Source organism: Giraffa tippelskirchi, chromosome 5, assembly GCF_054371585.1.
Source record: "Giraffa tippelskirchi isolate mGirTip1 chromosome 5, T2T-mGirTip1v1.2.pri, whole genome shotgun sequence".
NCBI classification, from domain to species: domain Eukaryota; kingdom Metazoa; phylum Chordata; class Mammalia; order Artiodactyla; family Giraffidae; genus Giraffa; species Giraffa tippelskirchi.
Window position 1 is genome coordinate 8899527 of NC_137279.1, and position 16197 is coordinate 8915723.

A 16197-nucleotide genomic window follows, 5' to 3' on the forward strand; every position below is an offset into this window, starting at 1 on the left:
GGTTCTATAAGACAGAGATGGGCTTACCTGGTAGCTCAGTGGTAAAAGAATATGCCTGCCAGTGCAGGAGACTGCAGGTTTGGTCCCTGGGTGGAGAAGATCCCCCGGAGAAGGAACTGGCGACCCACTCCAATATTCTTGCCTGGGAAATCTCATGGACAGAGGAGCCTGGTGGACTATAGTCCATGGGGTCACAAAGGAGTTGGATACAACTTAGTGACTAAACAACAACATAAGACAGAGACAGGTTTACCTTTAAGGCTGTTAAAATTTGTTGCTGTCGTTGTTGTTAGAAAAGACTACTGAATAGGTTATCTGAGGGCCCAGACGCAGCATTAATTGAAACACTTTATTGAATGCAGCCTCTGCTGAGTGTGCACAGAAACCAACATTTTCAGCTCACCCTGCCAGCTGAAATTGTCCCACTTTTACCTGGGAGAGCGCACCTGGAGCCCTCTATCCCGGGTGGATGGAGGAATTTGTACAAGAAGGCTAATAATTTGGCAATGCACAAATAGGTCAATTTTCTTTAAATATCTGTTCAGCATGGGATTAAAAGGAAACTGATTTTCTATTAATAAGGATTATAATCCTCTTTATGTTAAAAATGAGGAATTCATTACATGCGCTGAATATTACATAATCAGAATTGCCAGCCAGGAGATTTTTTTAAAGTAATATTCAAGAGCATTGTCTTACCTCAAGGGAATGGAACCATTCCATTACAAAAATTATGTAAGGCGCCACAAGTGGCTGAGTTAATTGGCTTTATACCTTTTAATTTTAGTAACTCTTAAAGATTTGATGGGCTTCCTTGGCTCAGCTGTAAAGAATCTGCCTGCAATACAGGAGACACAGGTTTGATCCCTGGGTTGGGAAGGTCAGCTGGAGGAGGGCATGGCAACCCACTTCGGTATTCTTGCCTGGAAAATCCCATGGACAGAGGAGCCCGGCGGGCTACAATCCATAGGGTGGCAAAGAGTTGGACGTGACTGAAGTGACTGAGCATGAACACTAGCAAAGATTGGCATCCGTGGAATTCTTTTGCTGGCCTGCCTCACATTCACTCCTGTACCTTCTCTCTGGCCATTGTTAAGCCCTCCTGCTTTGCCCCAATTCCCCAAACCCAGCACATTTTCTCAGTTCCCTCCTACCACCTCCTTTTCACCTGCTTCTCCATTTGTCTGGAATACTGTCCATCCCATTCCCTTATCCACCCCCCTACCCATGGTGATGTCTGTCTAGGGGGCACAAGTTGTCTTTCAAGACTCAATACCAGTTTTCTCTCCTTTCTCTCCTGTACCCTTTACTCTTTTCCTCGCATCCTGAAACAAGCAAGTCCTCCATTTATAGTGTTCTTAGACCACTTTGTACATAAATCCACCTTAACTTCTTATTTCTCATTATTTGTTTAGATGGATCACACAGTAGCTCAACTCCAAGCTCCTTGTAGATAGCATAAGTCCTGTAATAAAAGAAGCATGCAATAAATCTTTATTAAATGACAATATAAGAAAGCAGTTTATTAATAATCATGTAAGAATTTGTTTCAATAGCCTCCAGCCCTGTGGCAGAAACTAAATACTGGGGGAAAAACTATCCCAAGAGTGTGGAGAGTGGTTCTGAGGCACATATGTTCATTCAACAAATGTTTATTGATATTAACAAATGTTAATGTTTCTATGTGCCAGATATAATGATAGGCATTAATATGCTGGGTGTTCATTAAAAAAGAGACAAAGATGATAAAGAGTGATATAGGTATGGCATGACAAGCCCTAATAACTAGCTAGGGTTAACCCATATCATTGGGTGGGAGTAAGAGGCAGAACATTTGGGCAGAGACCACTAGATACTGAGTAGAAAGAGACATTGGTGGCTGAAGAGCATGTAAAGGGCAATCAGGAACACTTTCAAGGAAATGCCTCTTCCTCTGTCGCTTCCCCCCGCCTCCCTTCATATCCTATCCATTCTTTCAGACTCAGCTCAAGCCGTTTCTTCCCTTAAAACTTCCCTGGCTGCCTTCAACCCACAGAGATCTCCTAAAAGAACGACTAACTGTTGTTTACTCATTTAGAATATGTCATATAATAGTCTGAATTACAGGCTTCTCATTTACATCTATCTTACCTAATCTGATGATTATCTGACCTAATTATCCTTCAACAAATATAAATCAGGCCCCTCCAGGTGCTAAAGGTGCCCTGGGAGTGGGACTGACATGCAATCCTGGAGGTGGAGAAATTAGATACACCAAAGTAGACAGAGAAATTCAACCATTCCAAATTCTGCTAAGAATTAAGAAAACAGAGGCTTCCCTGGCAGTCCAGTGGTTAAGATTCCATGCTCCCAATGCAGGGGGCACAAGTTTGATCCCTGGTTGGGGAACTAATCCCACATTCTACACAACTCAGCCTAAAATAAATAAAACAAAAAAAATTAAGAAAACAAGGAACTAACATATAAACCGAGCAAATTATGTTGAAAGAACTAAGAGACGACCAGCTCCATGAGGGTGGGGTCAAGGCTTGAACTTGTCTATAACCAGACTCCTACGCCCAGGGTCTGTCTGATTCACTGTCTTCACAATTTTCTTGCTAAATATGCTCATGGTTGTTAGTTTTAATTTAAATTTGGTGAAATCTCAAATAAAGATTATTAACACTATGTGTGTTCTGCTCACAAGTGTCCTACAGGTGTTTCCAGAGACACCAGCTAATTTCCAAAAGAAGCTACTGGGAAGACTAATGTGTCCAGAATCAAATTCTTGAGCTTTGCTCCACATTTGTTCTACTTACTGTCTTCTTCGTCTTAAGTAACTAATGTATATGATTGTGTTGTTGTTTGTTTTGTTTACTGCAGTATCTCCAGCACCCAAAATATGCCTGTGCGGTAGTAAGCACTGAATTGACATTTTACATTGAAAGAAAATACTAGCGAAAGGACAAACAAATTAACCATCATACTCCACTGTTCTTGGCTTCCCTTTGTAAGTTACATAAGGGCCCACTCAGTTCAATTCAGTTCAGTCGCTTAGTCGTGTCCGACTCTTTGCGACCCCATGAATCGCAGCACGCCAGGCCTCCCTGTCCATCACCAACTCCCAGAGTTTACTCAAACACATGTCCATAGAGTCGGTGATGCCATCCAGCCATCTCATCCTCTGTTGTCCCCTTCTACTCCTGCCTCCAATCCTTCCCAGCATCAGGATCTTTTCCAATGAGTCAACTCTTCGCATGAGGTGGCCAAAGTGTTGGAGTTTCAGCTTCAACATCAGTCCTTCCAATGAACACCCAGGACTCATCTCCTTTAGGATGGACTGGTTGGATCTCCTTGCAGTCCAAGGGACTCTCAAGAGTCTTCTCCAACACCACAGTTCAAAAGCATCAATTCTTTGGTGCTCAGCTTTCTTTACAGTCCAACTCTCACATCCATACATGACTACTGGAAAAACCATAGCCTTGACTAGACGGACCTTTGTTGGCAAACTAATGTCTCTGCTTTTTAATATGCTGTCTAGGTTGGTCATAACTTTCCTTCCAAGGAGTAAGCATCTTTTAATTTCATGGCTGCAATCACCATCTGCAGTGATTTTGGAGCCCAAAAAAATAAAGTCTGACACTGTTTCCACTGTTTCCCCATCTATTTCCCGTGAAGTGATGGGACCGGATGCCATGATCTTAGTTTTCTGAATGTTGAGCTTGAAGCCAACTTTTTCACTCTCCTCTTTCACTTTCATCAAGAGGCTCTTTAGTTCTTCTTCGCTTTCTGCCATAAGGGTGGTGTCATCTGCATATCTGAGGTTATTGCTATTTCTCCCAGCAATCTTGATTCCAGCTTGTGCTTCTTCCAGTCCCGCGTTTCTCATGATGTACTCTGCATATAAGTTAAATAAGCAGGGTGACAATATACAACCTTGACGGACTCCTTTTCCTATTTGGAACCAGTCTATTGTTCCACGTCCAGTTCTAACTGTTGCTTCCTGACCTGCATACAGGTTTCTCAAGAGACCCGTCAGATGGTCTGGTATTCCCATCTCTTTAAGAATTTTCCACAGTTTGTTGTGATCCACACAGTCAAAGGCTTTGGCATAGTCAATAAAGCAGAAATAGATGTTTTTCTGGAACTCTCTTGCTTTTTCGATAATCCAGAAGATGTTGGCAATTTGATCTTTGGTTCCTCTGCCTTTTCTAAAACCAGCTTGAACATCTGGAACTTCATGTATTGCTGAAGCCTGTGCGGTAGTTTCAGCATTCTTTGGCATTTCCTTTCTTTGGGACTGGAATGAAAACTGACATTTTCCAGTCCTGTGACCACTGCTGAGTTTTCCAAATTTGCTGGCATATTGAGTGCAGCACTTTCACAGCATCATCTTTCAGGATTTGAAATAGCTCAACTGGAATTCCATCACCTCCACTAGCTTTGTTTGTAGTGATGCTTTCTACAGCCCACTTGACTTCACATTCCAGGATGTCTGGCTCTAGGTGAGTGGTCACACCATCGTGATTATCTGGGTCGTGAAGATCTTTTTTGTATAGTTCTTCTGTGTATTTTTGCCACCTCTTCTTAATATCTTCTGCTTCTGTTAGGTCCATACCATTTCTGTCCTTTATTGTGCCCATCTTTGCATGAAGTGTTCCCTTGGTATCTCTAATTTTCTTGAAGAGATCTCTAGTCTTTCCCATTCTATTGTTTTCCTCTATTTCTTTGCATTGATCACTGAGGAAGGCTTTCTTATCTCTCCTTGCTATTCTTTGGAATTCTGCATTCAGATGGGAATATCTTTCCTTTTCTCCTTTGCTTTTCGCTTCTCTTCTTTTTTCCCAGCTATTTGTAAGGCCTCCTCAGACAGCCATTTTGCTTTTTTGCATTTCTTTTCCATGGGGATCGTCTTAATCCCTGTCTCCTGTACAATGTCACGAACCTCTGTCCATAGTTCATCAGGCACTCTGTCTATCAGATCTAGTCCCTTAAATCTATTTGTCACTTCCACTGTATAATCATAAGGGATTTGATTTAGGTCATACCTGAATGATCTAGTGGTTTTCCCTACTTTCTTCAGTTTAAGTCTGAATTTGGCAATAAGGAATTCATGATCTGAGCCACAGTCCGCTCCCAGTCTTGTTTTTGCTGACTGTATAGAGCTTCTCCATCTTTGGCTGCAAAGAATATAATCAATCTGATTTCACTGTTGACCATCTGGTGATGTCCACGTGTAGAGTCTTCTTTTGTGTTGTTGGAAGAGGGTGTTTGCTATGACCAGTGCGTTCTCTTGGCAAAACTCTATTAGCCTTTGTCCTGCTTCATTCTGTACTCCAAGGCCAAATTTGCCTGTTACTCCAGGTGTTTCTTGACTTCCTACTTTTGCATTCCAGTCCCCTATAATGAAAAGGACATCTTTTTTGGGTGTTAGTTCTAAAAGATCTTGTAGGTCTTCATAGAACCATTCAACTTCAGCTTCTTCAGCATTACTGGTCGGGGCATAGACTTGGATTACCATGATATTGAATGGTTTGCCTTGGAAACGAACAGAGATCATTCTGTCATTTTTGAGATTGCATCCAAATACTGCATTTCGGACTCTTTTGTTGACTATGATGGCTACTCCATTTCTTCTAAGGGATTCCTTCCCATAGTAGTAAATATAATGGTCATCTGAGTTAAATTCACCCATTCCAGTCCATCTTAGTTCACTGATTCCTAGAATGTCGATGTTCACTCTTGCCATCTCCTGTTTGGCCACTTCCAATTTGCCTTGATACATGGACCTAACACTCCAGGTTCCTATGCAATACTGCTCTTTACAGCATTGGACCTTGCTTCTATCACCAGTCACATCCACAGCTGGGTATTGTTTTTGCTTTGGCTCCATCCCATCATTCTTTCTGGAGTTATTTCTCCACTGATCTCTAGTAGCGTATTGGGCACCTACCGACCTGGGGAGTTCATCTTTCAGTGTCCTATCTTTTCGCCTTTTCATACTGTTCATGGGGTTCTCAAGGCAGGAATACTGAAGTGGTTTGCCATGCCCTTCTCCAGTGGACCACATTCTGTCAGACCTCTCCACCATGACCCATCCATCCTGGGTGGCCCCACATGGCATGGCTTAGTTTCATTGAGAGACAAGGCTGTGGTCCCTGTGATCAGATTGGCTAGTTTTCTGTAATTATAGTTTCAGTGTGTCTGCCCTCTGATGCCCTCTCGCAACACCTACTGTCTTACTTGGGTTTCTCTTACCTTGGATGTGGGGTATCTCTTCACGGCTGCTCCAGCAAAGAGCAGCTGCTGCTCCTTACCTTGGACAAGGGGTATCTCCTCACAGCTGCCCCTCCTAACCTTGAACGTGGAGTAGCTCCTCTTGGCCCTCCTGTGCTTGCGTAGCCACTCCTTGGACGTGGGGTAGCTCCTCTCGGCTGCTGCCACTAGAGGGCTGTAAATCACCGCATGACAAATGAGGCATCAGCACCTCTGGACCAGTCCACCCTCAGGCTTGTCCTGCCGACCTCCTGGGGCTTCACTGAGCGGTGGATGAAATCATGTAGGAAGTGTCTGCCCTGCGGCAGATGGCCAAGCCATCCATGATGGCTCTTAGGGTCTTTCGTACAATTCTCTCACTGGGTGGAGCCCTGGAGGACAGCACAATACCTAGACTTTCTGCTCACTGCCAAGGCTCCCTGACTGGCACTTTACACACCCTCCAGCCCGGCCGCCGTGGCTGAGGGCAGACACCTCCCCGCACTGGCCCAGCCCATTCCCCTGGCTTCTGTTCTGCCTGCCCACACATGTCATCCTGCCTTGGGTGGGTTCTCAAGCCTGCATTAAAGGGCATTTGAGTTCATAGCTCTCAAGACAAGGCCAGGGCAGCAAGGCCGAGACATGGCTGTTTTCTGGGTGGTTTTAAATCCACTTCCCCATGGAGGAGCAGGTGCGAATGGCCCCCAGGTGCCTGCCAGCCGCCTCTGGCTGCTCTTACCTCGTCTCTCTCTCCCGTTCCCTTCTCTTCCCATCCTTGGCTACCTTCAAGTAGCAGAGAGGAGGGGATTTGAGGAGAGGAGAGGCCTTGGCCCTTCAGACTTTATTCCCTCCCCCACAAACCTCCAGTTCCAGAACTGGCCTCACTCAGGTCTGAGACATGATGTGAGACCTCACTCTTCCCCTCTTCATGTTCAGGAAACATCTGGAAGCTCCCCTGGGGAGATCTATCACATGGCCTGTGGTGAACTTCAGACTCTTGCATATTCATGCATACTCTTTCAGAATTGTTCTTCTGTTGGGTTTTATGAGAAATTTTATATATATATACATATATATATGTATGTATGTATGTATATTTATGTATACATATATATGTATAGACATGTACCTATGTATGTATGTATATATATATATGTATGTATGTATATATATTTATGAGCTTCCCAGGTGGTGCTGGTGGTAAAGAACCCACCTGCCAATGCAGGAAGTGTTAAGAGATGCAGGTTCGATCTCTGGGTCAGGAACATCTCCTGGAGAAGGTAATGGCAACCCACTCCAGTATTCTTGCCTGGAGAACTTTATGGACAGAGGAGCCTGGCGGGCTACAGTCCAAGGACTTGCAAAGAGTCAGACATGACTGAGCAACTAACACTTACTTACTTACTTAAAGTCTCAAGCACTATACTGGTTCTCATCTGAAAAAGAGAAAGCAGAAATGTGACCACCCTAGAGATGCTTAGAGGTCTGGCTCGTGAATCTCTGAGGAAGCTCCCCCATCCCAACCCCTGCACCCTGGACCACCTAGATAACAGATGACTCCTGCAAGGACTCTGGTTGGAACTAGCGCCTGCAGGGGGACAAGTCGGGGTTTGCCACGAGCCTGGCATGGCGAGCGGACTCATCACCCTGGATGGCTGTACGCCACGGGTAGGCATTTCCCCAGGCAAGGATGCAGGTGGGGATGAGGGTTGTTTCTATAAATGAAAAGGCTGCAGTCTCACCACAGGAAAACGGAAGCCAAACAAAAATCGAACAGCTGGGCCACAGCAAGCCCTGCGCAGCAGGGAGCTGGTGCGGGGCTCCGTGAGAGACAAGGAGGGCCCCGGGGTGGGGGCGCAGCTCGAGGCTGCTCAGCACCGCCCGTTTGCCCAGGGACCCAGGCTGAAGGTGGGTTCCTCTCTCCTCCCCCCGTCCCCGTGATGTGAGAGGCCTGGCAGGCGCCTGCAGGGGCCCCGGCCTCGGCTGTGGGGGCTGACAGGAACAGCAGCCAGGCAGGGAAGGGCGTGGGGACCCAGGAGGCTTGAGGAGTCGAGGGCGTCCAGCAAGACCCACTGACTCCCCGGAGTGGCATGTTAATACAGAGCCTGGGCTGTCCCAGTGCCCGGCAGAAACTGACCTCCATGCTTGCGGTGACGGAAGGGTTTGCTGTACACCTCACCCAGACAAGAAGACCGTGGAGAAGAGAGTTCTATATTCCCTCAAGCAGCTCTGCCGTCTCCTAGGCCCGCATTTCCTCCTTTGTGAAAGGTAGCTCCACAGTATGCAGATCTGTCAGGGCATCAGCAACAAGCCGAGTCTAAGAAACCACCGGTCTGAAGAACCTCAAGGAGCCCTGGCCAGGACAACTGGGTGTCATGTGGCATCCTAGATGCCATCTTGGAACAGAAAAGGGACATTAGGTTAGAAAAAAAAAACCCACGGAAATCAGAATCCAGAGTGGACTTTGGTCTGTGAGGTCACAGTGTGGCCCCGTTCTTTGTGTCAGCCATGCCACACCAAGATGTTAGCAGTGGGGACACGGGGTGTGGGGTGTGTGAGAAGTCTCTGTAGCAGCTTTACAACTTTTCTGTAAGTTAAGGACTCTTCAGAAATAAACCATTTATTTGAAAATATAAGTCAGCCTGATCTCTAAGCTCTGTGAACTGAGAATTTTGATGCAGACATGGATTTCTAACACATCTTTTCAAGCCACTTGGCAGCATCTTGGAGCTTTCAGTTACGATGTGCCAATGACGAGTGGTTCCTTAAAGGAGGCCCAGTAGGGGTCCTGCCCGGCTCCTTCCCCAGGGTTCTGTGAAACTGTGACAATATCAGTGACCACAATGTAGCTTCTCTTCTGGGGTACTGACTGTGTGCCAACCGAGGCACCAGGCGCCACAACCCAAAGACCAGATACTAAAATACTCCCTGTTTACAGATGAGGAAACCAGGGGTCCAGGGGTTAAGTAATTTGCCAAGGTCACAACGCTAGAAACCTCCAGAACTGACCTTGCCCTTATTCCTGCCCAACTCCAAAGCTCATATCCTAACCACTGCTGAAGAAATAAAGCTGCACTTATTTTAATATATTTTTTATAAGAAGCGTTTCTGTGCCCCAGCCCAGAGTACAGTGTATCCCAAACCCACACACTCTGAGTTCTAGGAATCAGGACCCAGAGGCCAGAGTATGGCTGCGTTGCTGAAAGCACTGTGTGTAGCCTTCGTGTGAGAGCCTTCCCAGAGCAGCCTCCAGGCTTTCCCAGGTCTGTCAAGTTTTGGTGAGGCCCTGTGTCTCCAGGAGCCCCTCAGGGCCCTCATGCCAGGGCTACAGCCCTCAGACCTCTGCACTGTGTGACATTCTCTGGAAGCCATCTGGGCTGGGAGGCCAGGGCAACTTCTGTGCAGGCCACCTGCTGTAGGCATCAGGGGAAGAAAGCGACTATTAAGAATTAGATGGAGGCCTTCAATACAAATACATCAGAGCGTGCTTGGACATGATTTTTAATGGTCTTGTGGCTCCTGACAAATGAGACAGAATGGCATCAGGCAAAATCAACATCCACCAGAGCTGGCTTGTGTAGGAGTGAGAACCCTTCCCCTCACCCGGTCACTCTCCAACCTCTTCATGTCCCATCACAACTCAGAGCTCAGCCTTCCCTGATCAACCCCACTTCTTGGGAACCATGAGTTTAATCCATCTCCCCCCAGTGCTTTCCTATGGAGTCGACGTGTCTTGGATTTAACTAGGAAACACATTTTAAAAATTTAAAAATTGACTTACCAGCATTTATGGATTTCAGATTGAGACCCATGTAAAACAATGTTTTATTTTCTGACTTGGCACATTCTTTCACAAACAAAATTTTCAGAGAATAAAAATTGGGGTTCACATAATACAAAAAAGAAGTCCCTTTTCTACAGGAAAACGACTTATAACATCTTGTTTGTTACTTCATAAGTGTTCTTGACCACCACCCCTGCCATGTCTATTTCAGGTCTTCACTAAACTAACTGTCCCGGGACATGGTCTTATAGGTGGGTGACCAAGCATCCTGGCTTCCCTGGACCGTGTTAGGTTTTAGCACTGAGAGTCCCAGGTCCTGGGGATTCCCTCAGTCCCAAGCAAACCAAGATGGTTGGTTGCCATGGCTGTGGTGTGTCCTCTTTGCAAGCACCCAGACCCATTCATAGCGAGAGCTGTGTTGTTTGTAAGTGGTGTAAACCTGAGTGTGGTCCTTGGACAGCAGCAATGGCCTCCCATGGGAGCTCGTTAGAATTGCAAACTCTCAGGCTGCACCCCAGACCCCCAGAACCAGAGCCTGCTCTGGAACACAGTCCCCAGGGGATCCCTGGGGCTAAAAGCCGAGAATGGCCGCTTGGGACTGCTGACTTCCAGCCTTTTTCCGCTGAGAAAGACAGCATAGACAATGTCTGCTTTCAAGACACACTTCCTTGGATGTCTCAGATTGGCAGTGAGCCCGAGGTTTGGAGAGGCAATAAAGCACTAGACCAAGTTCAGAGCATCCTGGATGTGAGTGGGTGTCAGCGGCAGGCTGTCAGGGAAGGCTCACCCCTCAAAGCTGCCCCATCAGCCTTTTCTCCTTGAGAGTGTGAGCCAGAGAAGACTTAGAGGACGAGCCTCAAACCTCCTCTAACTCACGTATTTCAAAACGTCGAATGTTGGCACCTTAACAGTAATTGGCATATCTGATCTCCACACCCTGCAGCTCTCAACTTGGGTGCAGGTCAGAAGCCCTGCGTGGCTTGTTTTTTTTTTTAAGTAAAAAGTGCCAGGGGGTAAAAGTAAAAATACCCTGGAGAGTCCAAGTGGTTGGGACTCTGTGCTCTCACTGCCTAGGGCTTGGGTTTGATTCCTGGTTGGGGAACTAAGGACTGATGTTGAAGCTGAAGCTCCAATACTTTGGCCACCTGATATGAAGAGCCGACTCACTGGAAAAGATGAGTTTCCTGATGCCGGGAAAGATTGAAGGTGGGAGGAGAAGAGGATGACAAAGGATGAGATGGTTGGATGGCATCACTGACTCAATGGACATGAGTTTGAGCAAACTCCAGGAGATAGTGAAGGACAGGGGAGCATGGTGTGCTACAGTCCACGGGGTTGCAAAGAGTTGGACACGACTTAGCGACTGAACAACAACAACAACAGAGAACTAAGATCCCACAAGCTGTAGCATGGTAAAATAAAAGATAACTCGAATCGTGATTGATTGAATTATTAAAAAAGGGGAAAAAAGTGTCAGGGTCACAATTCAGCCATCCTGCATCGGGGTCTCTGGTGAGGACCAGGCTTCAGTGACTTGGGGAAGTCCCCTGGGTGGTTCTGAGGGGCATCCAGGAACCAGGACCACTAGGAGAGCCTGCGGCCCTTCTGTCCACCAGAGGGGGGTGCCCTTCCCTCCGGGCTCTGAAGTGGGAGGAGCATCAGCCCTCACCTAGCTGGGCTGGCACAGGCTTTTGGGAGGAGGGGCAGGGAGTGGGTCAAGAGAGAGGGGACTCCAGGGGGAGTCCAGGGGAACTCAAAACCGTTGGGAGGCTTAGAGACCGCACAGCATGCAAATATAGAAACATCAACTCCATTTCAGAAACAAGAAGAGCAAACAGCCACTTCTCAGGGACAGACATGTTCCAGAAGGTGCTTGACCAGGTCTGGGGGTGGTTTGCTCTGAGCCGTCCTATCCCTTCACTTCCAGTTTTCCTCCTACCCACCCAGATTTGACTTGGAGAAGAATCTGTCCCTGGCTGTCAGGCATTTTCCTTCTGTGCCATGAATGTTTCTCAGGAAACCTATGCAGACACAGCATCCCTGTTTGGAGGTGAACTTCACAGGGCTGGGACTTTAGACCAGATGCCAAAGCAGAGGGCTGCACCCGAAGAGCCATTCTCCAGGCATAGGGAGGGGATGCAGACACAGGAGCTGGGGGAGGATGAGAAGGGCCAGAGGCGGGCAATTGGGGAGCCTGCCTCCTGGTCCTGACTTGTCCAGATGGTTGTGAGTGGCATGGCCTTGGCCATCTCTTCTCCTCTCTGGGCCTCAGTCCTCTCTACAAGACGTTAAAGGCTCCATGATGTGGGTCTGTGACTTCTGCTCCAGCTTCATGAAGCCATGATTTCATAGCTTTGTATGAGTCCATGATTTTCCCATGATTCCATGATTTTCCCATGAGTCCACGGCTCTGTATGATTCCATGATTTTCCCATGAGTCCATGATTTTCCCATGAGTCCATGGCACTTTTATGGATGTGGGTCCCTGTCCACCAAATGGGCCAGAGAGTACATGTGCAGGACACATTCCTGCAGACACACTCTCATGAAGTAAGTTCTGAGGAGCACGTTCGGGAGAGCTGGAGACACAGGCCACCTCATGGCCCACCAACATCCTCACCAGTGCCCTTTATGTCCCTGCTTTGCACTTGGATCTCTTTCAACCCTCCCCACAACTCAGTGAGGAAGTATTATTATCCTCATTTTGTTTTATCTTAGTTTTATAAAAAGCAATTTTTGTGTGAGCTTAAACTGCATCAAATGTACCAGGTCCACTGAACTGTGTAATGTTTGGTGTTTTCCCTGTTTAACTAGAAATGGGCCACTTGTGTCATCCTTCGGCTCTTAAAGCGCCAAGCATTAAAGTCTTTTGTTGTTGTTATTGTGTAGGATTTTTTTTGTTTTGTCAAAAATTCCGAAGTGTAATCAGCACAGGGTTTTAACTAAAACTGGTGGAGCACCATTAACATATATTCTAAACCCCACACCCCACACCTGGCCCTCTCATTTATTCTCATTTTTACACATTAGGCAACTGAAGCTCAGAGAGGTAAAGACTTGCCCAGAGTCACAGAATGTTGAAGCCAAGATTTGGACCCAAGCCTGGCTGATCTCAAAGCCCATGCTAGTGCCACCACATCAGGCCATCTCAGTGATGAGGTGAGTGTGTGATCACCACTCTTCACTGTGGATCAAGTGCTGGTTCTATATCGTATAATCTGAGTAACTGACCAACCAAAGCCATCTCTTTCGGATGTGCCGAGCTGTGTTCTAACTGCTGGGGATCCCGTGATGACTAAGACACAGTTCTGTTCTCTAGGACTTAGAGCCTGGTTGCGTTGAGAAAAGAAAAAAAAAAATTGATCATGGCCATATAGTGTGTTGAGTGCTTTGATAGAGGTAAGTCCATATGCTCAGGGTCCGTGTTAGAGCATCACCTACCTCACCTTGGATATCACCAAAGGCTTCCCAGGAGGTGACCCTTGAGTTGGGTTTTAAAGGTCAAGTAGAAGTTGGCCAGAGAGATAAGAGCTGGGATGGAGGCCAGTGTCAGACATGGAGAACAAGGGATAGTTCTGGGTGTGTATGAAGATGCTACTGGGAAGCAAGAGGCTGAATCAGGTGTCAAAAGTTGTTAAATCTTTGCTAAGGTGGATGTGCTTTAGCCTGACAGTGACAGGAAGCCACTGATAGGCTCTTGGCAGGGGATGGTAGGAGCATAGCCATGTGTATTTACAAAAATCACATCAGAGTCAAGAAGAAAGGTAGCTGTTATGCCTAGAGACAGGGCACAGACAAGAGCGTCTTGTGGGATCCTGGGCACCTGAAGGTGCCTTAGCCAAGGCATTGGGGCGAAGAGGACACCATCTAGTCCCAGTTAGAAAGTAGAACAACTGGGATGTGGTGACTCAAGATGGGTGAGACATAGGTGGGAGAAGCTGAGGCAGACATGCAGGCTCCAGGGTGTGCAACCCAGGAGTGACAGACATTCCTGTAGACAAAGAGGAGAAGCTCTGGGAGGAGCTCAGGCTGACCCAGACCTGGAGATCTGAAGTGTCTGTGGCCTCCCACTGGAGATTCCAAAACAAGGCAGATAGACAATCCGGGAAGGAGATAGAGATATGGGGTCATCCCAGGTAAATGGTAATGGAAGCCACAGATGTGGGTGTGGATGAGGAGGCCAGGAGGGTCGAGTGGAGGGAAGCATGCAGGGCAGACTAAGGTTAGCTGAGGGTCACAGGCAGGTAGACACACGTGGCATGTGTGATTTTGCCAAACTCCCATTCTGACACATCCAAAACCAGCTAAATTCTACCTGTATATGTGTGCGCGCGTGTGTGTCTGTGCTCAGTCTGTCAGTTGTGTCTGACTCTTTGCGACTGCATGGACTGTAGCCCACCAGACTTCTCTGTCCATGGAATTTTCCAGGTAAGAATACTGGAGCAGGTTGCCATTTCCTCCTCCAGGGGATATTCCCGACCCAGGGATCTAACCCATACCTCTTGTGTCTCCTGCAATGGCAGGCGGATTCTTTACCACTGCACCACCTACAGTCATTAAATTAAAAAGCAGAGACATTACTTTGTCAACAAAGGTCCGTCTAGTCAAGGCTATGGTTTTTCCAGTGATCATGTATGGATGTGAGAGTGGGACTGTAAAGAAAGCTGAGAGGTGAAGAATTGATGCTTTTGAACTGTGGTGTTGGAGAAGACTCTTGAGAGTCCCTTGGACTGCAAGGAGATCCAACCAGTCCATCGTAAAGGACATCAGTCCTGGGTGTTCATTGGAAGGACTGATGTTGAAGCTGAAACTCCAATACTCTGGCTACCTCATGCGAAGAGCTGACTCTTTTGAAAAGACCCTAATGCTGGGAAAGATTGAGGGCAGGAGGAGAAGGGGATGGCAGAGGATGAGATGGTTGGATGGCATCACCGACTCAATGGACATGAGTTTGAGTAAACTCCGGGAGTTGGTGATGGACAGGGAGGCCTGGCGTGCTGTGATTCATGGGGTCGCAAAGAGTCGGACACGACTGAGTGACTGAACTGAACTGAACCTCAGATTGAAAGTTGTCTTCCAATAAAATGTTTTATGTAGTTATTAGCTACTGTCTTCATTGGGAGCTATGGATCAAAGCCTGAAAATCTAGTTTATTGAAATAGATGCTAGAGAGGGTGAGGAGAAAAGGGAACTCTCCTATACTGTTGGTGGGAATATAAGCTGGTGTAGCCACTCTGGAAAACAGTATGGAAGTTCTTCAGAAAACTAAAAATCAAACTACCATGTGATCTAGCAATCCCACTCCTGGACAGATACCTGGACAAAACTATAATTCAATGCAATACATGCATCCTGATGTTCATAGCAGCACTATTCACAACAGCCAAAACATGGAAACAACCTAAATGTCCATCAACAGAGGAATGGATAAAGAAGATGTGGCACATATATACAATGGAATACTACTCAGCCATAAAAAAGGATGAAACAATGCCATTTGCAGCTATACAGATGCAACTAGAGATTGTCATACTAAGTGAAGTAAGTTAGAAAGAGAAAGACAGATATATGATATCCCTGATATGTGAAATCTAAAATGCAAGGCAGGAGGAAAGGCCCTGAAACAGCAGCATGGGGCAGCACTGCAGCAGCTCAGCCTGGCCCAGGTGGATCCACGCCCGAAAGTAACCTCCCGTCCTTCCTGTGCCACACAAAAGAGGCGGCAGAGAGGTGGCAGTGTTGAAATTTGCATCTGGGACTGGAAGCACCAGAAAGGGAAGTCTGCAAGGTAAGCATGAGCCTTCTTGTTCCTCTGGTCACTTTTGCTCTTGCTGGGAAGGTAGTGGGCTGGGTTCAGGAAGGCCTCCTCCCGGAGGAGAGCTGGGTCTGGTCCCAGCAGCACCTGGGGGATGGGGCCTACATTCTGGCCCACCCTCAGCCCCTCAACCCATCTGCCAGCTTCAGGAAGCAGGTGCAGCTGCTCTGCCAGTGTGGTCTGAAGCCCACTGTCCCGGGGACAAGCACCTCAGCCCACCTCCTCAGCAAGTCTTCCCGTGGTTTTACTTTCTTTTTCTTTTTAAAAAAAATTTTGGCCATACTGATGGGTGTCTTGGATCCTAGTTCCCCGATCAGGGATCAAACCCATGCCCCTGCATGGAGGCAAGGAGTTTTAGCCACTG

General features: G+C 47.0%; 1 long non-coding RNA gene across 1 annotated transcript; it reads right to left on the bottom strand.

Annotated features, from left to right (window-relative positions):
- Positions 1–4801: 4801 nt before the first annotated feature.
- Positions 4802–8657, bottom strand: LOC145506066 (uncharacterized). The gene is made up of 3 exons (XR_014053524.1): positions 8372–8657; positions 7640–7670; positions 4802–6430 (listed from the first exon to the last, which is right to left on the bottom strand). It is a non-coding gene; the product is annotated as an uncharacterized LOC145506066 (long non-coding RNA).
- Positions 8658–16197: the final 7540 nt, after the last annotated feature.